This window comes from Solanum pennellii, chromosome 5, assembly GCF_001406875.1.
Source record: "Solanum pennellii chromosome 5, SPENNV200".
In the NCBI taxonomy this organism is placed as follows: domain Eukaryota; kingdom Viridiplantae; phylum Streptophyta; class Magnoliopsida; order Solanales; family Solanaceae; genus Solanum; species Solanum pennellii.
In genome coordinates this window covers 69,244,995-69,253,722 of record NC_028641.1, presented here as the reverse complement: position 1 = coordinate 69,253,722, position 8,728 = coordinate 69,244,995, and the positions used below count along the sequence as shown (strand labels likewise).

Sequence of the window (8,728 nt, the reverse complement as noted above, 5' to 3'; positions counted from 1 at the left end):
ATATAATTGTCTTTCTTTTAGGAGAAAAAAGTAGATGTATAAGTAACGACATGCATATGCTAACACACATTTGACTTCTTATGATCTAATCAGATTTATATGTAACACTTTGATAACTCATTATTAGTTTGTCAAAATAAATTAAAAAATAAAATAAATCCTAATAAGACAAAAAATTTAGCATAGGCTATAATGAGAAAGTTGACCAAAATCGTATATATAATAGAAAATTTTTTCCAAAAATTGAACTTGTTCATCTTTCTCTAGAATTATATTTAGAACTATCATATATTTACAATAAAATAGAGGTTTACATTTACCAAAACCTAAGATTTGCTTATGAACTTGAAAAACCAATCCAAAAAATTGGTTTTAATTCTTCTTTTGAGTCAAAATGCATTCAAATATAGTTCATTTGCATTACTTATCATAATTGAAAGTCGAAAATGCTATCACCCGATCCTAACATGGTAGGAAAAACTCCGAAATTCTCAACTTTTATAGACATGGAAGTAGATGATTTTGCAAACAAAGATAAGGTTCGGAAAATCATATTCAAGGTGCTAAATTTTTTTTTATATATTTTTTTTGCATCATGTTAAATTCAATTTTATTTTATTTTATGTGAAATTATTTTCTTATTAGCACGTTTAAGTAATACTACATTTCTATATGCATATATATGTGTAATGTTAATACATTATTTTAGAAATAATTTAAGTCTAAAGAACTTATCCTGAATATTTATTTTGCAGGTACTGAAGAATTTGTATGCTTCTGATTTTAATGCAAAGATATATTTTACTATTTGAATTTTGAGTTGTCCAATAAGTCAAAAGATTGCTTAATGATAATTGATGGTCGACCAACACTGCAATTAATTGTTAAGGTTATATTGTTTAATCAATATATCAATGATATGATAATCCCATCAACTTATGTTGGTGGAAATTTGCTTAATTTGCCAAAGGAGGCTTGTTGGTGATTCGAAATCTACAACGATGTCATGTTCTCATATGCTTCATATTAATTGTATTAGAATTTGACCAGAGAAAAATAACAGTGTCCATGTTGTGTTGCCGATTATTGATATTGGCTTGGAACAATAAGTTTGAGTTTATTAAGTACAATATTGCTATTTGTTGAAGGATTGTTGTTGTTGCTAAATATTATTGGAATATTATGTAGTGTTTGTTAGCTTTCTAATCTTTGTTTTTATGTAAGTAATTCAAAAGGCGTATAAAATTACAAAAAGAATGAGTTTGAGGGGTAATAAAACCTTTAGTTAAGGTGTGTCTGAGATTTCGATCATAGTCTAGGTGATATTTGTGCGAATCCGAAACTTAAAGGGTAAAAGAAAAAAAGTCAAAAATTCCAAAAGGGTACATTAATTTTCTTTAACCAAAAGGGCTAAATCGCTATGTCAGAAGCGATTTTGTTGTCGCGGCGTTAAGTCTGCTAAAAGCTCAAAATCGCTGACTTACCAGCGATATTTCCAAAGAAAATCGCTGCATGGATAACGTTTTTGGCAAACAAAAATTTTATAAAAAAAAATCGCTTTAACTGCAACGTTTTTATTTTAATTTTTTTTAATTTTTAATATCGCTGCCTAGATAGCGATTTAAGTGGGAAATTATTATATTTTTTGGCAAATCGCTGCCACAACGATTTGTATGGATTTTTTTTCTTTCTTTCTTTTTAAAAATCTTGGCAACTATTTATTTAAATAACTTTTATTAAAATATTGCTGGCAATTATTTTTTAAAAATTCGTTTTAAATGTTGGTGAATCAATTTTAAAAAATAATTATACAATTTCTTTTTAAAAAAATTGGCACTGATTTATTTTTTTAAAAACTTCCACCAAGCAGCGATTTTTTATAAAAAAAGATCATGAAAATAGCTTCCAAGAAAAAAATTTCACTAAAACGCTGTTTTTAATTTTTTTAATATATAAATGCGGCAATTTCAGTGATTTAAAAAAATAGATTTTTTATTTTAAAAATCATTTTGTGAAATCTTTACTAAAAATTATAATGCAATTTTATTTTGATCAAAATCAAAAAAGAAAAATCACCAAAATTAAAATGACCTTTTCTTTAAAAATAATTGGCAACGATATTCTTAAAAAAGAAAATTTACTAGAAGCAATTTTTTAATTAAAAAAAAACCTCTTTTTTTTTTTTTATAAAAATGCTGATTTTAATTATTTTTTTAAAAATCACCAACAGTTAATAATTTCTGTAAAAATAATTGGCAGTTATATTTTTTTCTAAAATAGGCAGAATAGCCTGGTGGACCCTCGTACTTGTATCCGATTGTATTATGGATACTCATACTTAGCCTTGTGTCATCTGGACCCCTGAACCTATCCAAAATCAACATTTTAAACACTTTTTTTGATGTGGCATGGCACGTGTTGCACAAACCACGTACATGTTGGCCAAAAATAAAAAATAATAATCCACGTATGAAATCCACGTGGTAAATCAGCCAACTAAGAATAGTCCAAACCTCAGCAAAATTTTGAAAACTTTTGCGAATTTTCTTCTTCTTCTCTTCTCTCTTCTCTTCTTCTCCTCTCTACGATTTCTCCACTAAGAGTCGTTTGTGATTTGCCATAGATTTTCTCAGTTGAAGCTCAGTTCCACTCCAACTATCATTGTAAGTTCTTGCACTTGTGTTAGTTTTTGATTTTTTTCACTTTCTTGTGCGTATCTGTTTGATCAGAGGATCGATTGTCATTCAATTTTTTGAATTTTTTTTGGGATTTTACTTTGGTTTGGGTGTAATGTTAGTGCTATACACTTTCTTAGTTGATTAGTGACTTCGACTGACTTCAATGGCATGTTCCGTGAATTCGAGTAGATTCTAGGGTTTTTCCGTAAAATTCCAATTTCAACTAAAATTAATATTCTATTTTTGGTCAATTGTCTTGGGTATTGATAGTGTTAGTGGTCTATTGAACAACAATTACAGTTATGGTATGTTAATAGCTTTACCGTCTAACTATTACTGGTATTTTCTTAAAAAATTTAGGGCTTTTTGTGTTACATTCGTGGTAAGTTTACCCCTTTAACTGTAGTTGTTTTTCATGTTAAGTTTATGCTTTTTTTTCCCATTAAAAGTAGTTGTTTTTGTCCTGGTAATTTTATGCCTAAATTTTAACTGTAGTTGTTTTTCATTTGACTTTACAGGCATCCGAAGATATGATTTTAACTATAGTGACACTTCAATTTCACTATGGGGGCTGTTTTGTATCGGATCCTACTTTAGGTATGTCACTGGAATAACTAGTGTTGAAAAGATTAATATAGATGTAGATGAGTTGCATATTATGTTGTTTCATAAAATAACATTGGAATTGGGTGTTGAAAATGTTGAGACATTTGGATGTAGAGTCAACAAGAAGGGTATTTTACATGTTAAATACTGATTATGATGTTCTAAAATTTCTTAATGACTTGAAGGCTGCTGATTTTGTTGATGTATATGTTGTACATCCCATTAGTATACCTTTAGTTGTTGAGGAGATACTTGAATTGCCTAGAACTAATGCTGATGTGTCCTCATCTCCACAAAAAGATAGTGCTGATGTGTCCTCCTCCCCACATAAAAATAGGGTTGATTTGTCATCCTCCCCACAAATAGAATGGCTGATGTGTCTTCATGTCAACCATTTGCTGAAAAAGAAAATAGGGATTTAAACCAAAATGAGTCCCCTTTAATTGAAGAGCAGCCCCCTTTAGTTGAAGAACAAGATCCTGCTCCTAGAGTTGAAGAACATTCTGATTCTGATTCACTCTATGATGTTGATGAAAATATTGATGATTTGAGTGATTTGTATGAGGAGTTTCTTCAAGCTAGGCAGTCTAACATTCAAGAACAAGTTAAAGAGAAGGCTGATAGAGTAAATCTAGATGAGATATCATCTGGTCATGTAGGTATAGATGCTGGTTTTGAAGACATTTATAAGGAGAGAAGGGGTTGATTTGAAGGAAATTTGGGTGGTGATGACCCTTATTTTGATAGCTCGGATCTTGGTAGAGACATTAGTGAAGATGAAGGGGAACCTGTTGGGGATGATGAAGTGGTAGATCCAGCACCTAGGAAGGAAAGTAAAAAGGTCTACTTTGATCCAACTGCTAAAAAGGTTTGTTTTCAAATGTATATTGTATTTTTGAATAACATTGAGTTCAGGGAGGCACTGCAAACTTACTCTATTCAGAAGGGTGTTAATATTAAGTTGAAAACTAATGAGAAGGAAAGGGTAAGGGCACATTGTAAGAAAAAAGGTTGTCCTTGACATATTCTTGGATGTATTGATGGTAACACTGGAAACTTCAGTGTTGAAACATATTTTCCAATTCACAAGTGTTTTAAAAGAACAAGAAACAAATTCTGTAACCCCATTTGGATTAGTAAACATTACAAAGAGAGGATTATGAGTGAGCCTACCATCAAACTACATGATATTCAATCTTTGATACAAAATATGTATGGTTCGTATGTTAGTAAAACAAGTTGTAGAAAGGCAAAACTGAGAGTTATGAATGAACATATGGGAGATTTTAGAGAGGAGTTTTCTAGGTTGTATTATTATGCTGAGCAATTAAAGACCACAAATCCTGAAACTAATGTATCTATTAGGACATCCAATAATACAATTCCAGAAAAAGAGGTGTTTATGAGCATTTAAATTTGTCTTGGTTCCTTAAAAAGTGGATGGAAAGAGGGGTGTAGAATGATTATTGGTTTAGATGGTGCATTTCTTAAAGGTGTATGTAAAGGTGAACTGTTAACTTGCATTTTCAAAGATGGAAATAATCAGATGTACCCTATAGCATGAGCAGTAGTTGATAAAGAAACCAAGGAGACATGGTCTTGATTTCTCAAGTGCATCATACATGATTTGGAGCTTAAAGAAGGTGAAGGACTAATAGTGATGTCTGATATGCAGAAGGTATTACTATATTATTTGTTAAATTTATTCTTTCATTTTTAGAGTATTTGATATTTAACACTGTTGTATTCAAATGTTCTTTTTTGACAGGGTCTTCATCTTGCACTTATTGATGTATTGCCAAATGCTGAAATCATATGGTGTGCTAGGCATATATGGGCAAACTGGAAGAAAGACTGGAAAGGTGAAGAAAGGAGAAGAAAATTTTGGCAGGTTGCTAGGGCACCATTTGAAGTACTTTTACAGTCCAAACTTGATGATTTATGTGAGTTAGGAGAAGGCATTGTAGAAGCACTGTTAAAGTATAACAAGGAAGCATGGTGTAGGGCATATTTTAAAGAATATAGCAAGTGTGATGTGGTTGAGAACAACATGTGTGAGACTTTCAACAGTTGGATTGTAGGTGCTAGGTTCAAATCAATAATCACTATGCTAGAGTAAATAAGAGTCAAAGTTATGGAAAGAATGAATCAAATGAGAGAATTTTCAGAAAAATGGATTACTGATGTATCACCTATGGCTATGGATATTCTTAGAAAAAATGCTGAAATTGCAGATAAATTGCGAGGTAAGGTTTAATGGTGATCTTGGCTTTGAGATACATGATCCACCATATAAACATGTTGTTGAAATAAAAAAAGAAGGTGTGTAGTTGTAGATCATGGCAATTAAAGGGAATTCCTTGTGGTCATGCACTTACAACAATTCATTTTAAGGATTGGGTTGTTGAGTCATTTATCGACCACTGTTATAAGAAGGAAACATACCTGAAAGCATGTAACATATTTATTCAACCTATGACAAACATGAAGATGTGACCAAAAAGTGATAGACCAGCCATTGAACCACCTGAAATAACATCCATGCCAGGAAGACCAGGAAAAAATAGGAGAAAAGATAGTGAATGAGCCAGTTAAGAAGAAGTTTGGAAAGGCTACAAGGAAGGGAAAAAATGAAATGTTCTGTATGTAAGACTTTTGGACATAATAAGAAAGGATATCCAACTCCGGTAAGTTGAGTTTTTATGTCTCTTTGTTATTGAATTTTACTCTTTTATACTTTGGTAAGTTGTGTTTTAATGCCTCTATGCTTGTAAAAAAATGTTGCTGCTGGAACAAGTGATGCGAGTGTTGGAACTTCAAATGTTGCTACTGGAACTCCATGTGCAGGTCCAAGTGAAGGTCCAAGGGAATATCCATGTGCAGGTCCAAGTGCAGGTCTAAGGGCAGTTCCAAGGGCAGGTTCAAGTGCAGGTCCAATGGAAGTTCCATGTGCAGATCCAAGTGCAGTTCCAAGGGAAGTTCCATGTGCATATCCAAGTGCAGGTCCTAGGGCAGTTCCAAGTGAAGGTCCAAGGGAAGTTCCATGTGCATGTCCAAGTGCAGGTCCAAGGGCAGTTCCAAGTTTCACTCAACAATCAACTTCTAGTGCAACTGGCAAAAAAGAAAGACTAGCACAACTTTGAGAGGAGGTGCATCTCTTGCCTATAAGAAACAAAGACAAAAATAAGCGAAGACAACTAGTTATGGTCTCTTTATTGGATCAGGTGGCAGTGTAATTGAAAGGGTATGCATTTTATTATTTAAACACATTAAATTGCTTTAATTGATATTAGTTTATATCTGCGTTAAGACTTTTGTTATTCTCTCAGTCTGAAAATACTGATAGGGTATTGCATAGTGCTACATTGACAAGTTCAACTCCTACCAATATTGATCTTGGTTACAAACCCAAAGGACTAAGGTGGAAGGGAAGAGATGCACTTACTCAAAGGAAGCTCTGAGAGGAAAGTTACAGAAGCACTCAAGGCACACCAAGCACTCAAGGCACACATTAGATTTCACTTTATTTAGCTTAACGGCATGATCCCAACTAACTTTATTTTGATTAATGACTTGATCCCAACTGTTTTTATACGAATTTGTGTTAAGTTGCTGTTGGGAAGACTTTGTTTTTCTTGTACGAATTTGTGTTTGAATGAAGCTATTCACATTTCTGACGTAAATGCAATCAATTTCATTATCAAATAACACATAGTACAAATCAATATATCTTAAATATAACAGCTACAAACCAAATAACAACAATCACAATAACAGTGATATCAATACTAGTTTTTGATCCTTGTCTTCCTTGCCTTCGTTGTCTTCTATGTGTTCCTTGTCTTCCTTGTCTTGCTTGCCTTGAACTCGTTGATGAATTGTTGATCTTGTATTGTTCATTAGCATCAGCCCATAGGAAAAATCCACACCCATTACCGGATGAATAGTTTTGACAGCCCCAGAACATTCTTCCAGGATTAGTTGGTGTTCTTGATGTCTTTAGTTCAACATATATTCCACAGTAGCAATATCGAACTGTCATCGTGAAGACCAATAAAAATACAATAGAATCAAACAAAAAAAAGAGACGAGTAGATTGAAGGAAAAAATAAAAGACGCCAAAAATAAAAGAGAAATTTTTTACAGAGACAAGATTGAGAAAAAAAGAAAGAAAAAAGCTCAAAAAGGCATTAACAATGGTGTTGAGTGAATTAAAGAAGAAGAAATATCCTTTAAAGGTCAAAATATGACCGTTAGTGCCTTTTTAAGGCGTCTCACGCTCTTCCTTCGACTTAATCACACGCTCCATGTGGGTTAATTCCACATAGGATGCCACATCCAAAAAAGTGTTTAAAATGTTGATTTTGGATAGGTTCAGGGGTCCATATGACAAAAGGCTAAGTATGAGTATCCATAATACAATCCGATACAAGTACGAGGGTCCACCAGGCTATTCTGCCTTTAAAATAAAGTATTTTAATAGCTGCCAAAGGCACTGATCTTAAAAAAAAAAAAGAGCTCCACCAAAATTGCTGCCTAAGCAACGATTTTCTTTTTTAAAAAAAGGAAAAAAGATATGAACAAAATCGCTGGTGTAGGTCAGCGATTTTGATTTAACGGCGTGACAACAAAATCGCTGTATCAGTAGTGATTTTGCTCTTTTGGTTAAAAAAAATTGATGTACCCCTTTAGAATTTTTGATATTTTTTTTACCCTTTAGGCTTTGGACTCATATTTGTGCCCTATCCCATTAATAAATTGTCTATGAAAAACTTTTTGGCTTTTTTTTTGTCTTTATTAGTCGTTCTTTTCTAAGTATGGTAGTGAAATATATGACATAATTCTTAGTTGTTGTATAAGTTAGTATTTTGAATATACGTGTATCTAGACGTATTTGAATATATCAAAATTTAGTAACATTCATAATATTAAAACCAACGTGTGTCAACTTGGATTGGACTTTTTCTTGTTTAGTTAGTGTAAAAACTTAATTATTTATTTTTACTAAAGCAAAAAAAATAAATTTTTAAGTTGTTAATATTATCACCTACCAAAATTTAAACAAATATGATGACAGTCTTATCCAATAAAAAAAAATCATTTTCAAAAGAGAGAAATATTGAAAACATCCTTAAATTCATCGCAAAATGTTAGCATCATCTCAAACATTGACGGTCTTAATAACACATCTTACTTAGCTAATTGAACTTAAATACACCTTGAATCTTGCAACATGAGTGAAATATATATACCCCTAAAATTTCATGAAGTTTAGTTTTTTATGAGTATTTTCAACACTTCTCTCGGTCTTTTATTAAGAGTTTCATAATCTTACAATAGGTTGAGACCGCTTGCTTTGTCATGTGGTAAATCTATGTTACCGGCCAAATACTTGTGTATTTTTAAGAATGTCAATAATTGAGAGACAAAAATTAATAATTTGC

At 32.1% G+C, this 8,728-nt stretch overlaps 1 pseudogene; it reads left to right on the top strand.

Moving 5' to 3' along the window:
* Positions 1 to 5,914: 5,914 nt before the first annotated feature.
* On the top strand, positions 5,915 to 6,520 carry LOC107019688 (annotated as a pseudogene).
* Positions 6,521 to 8,728: the final 2,208 nt, after the last annotated feature.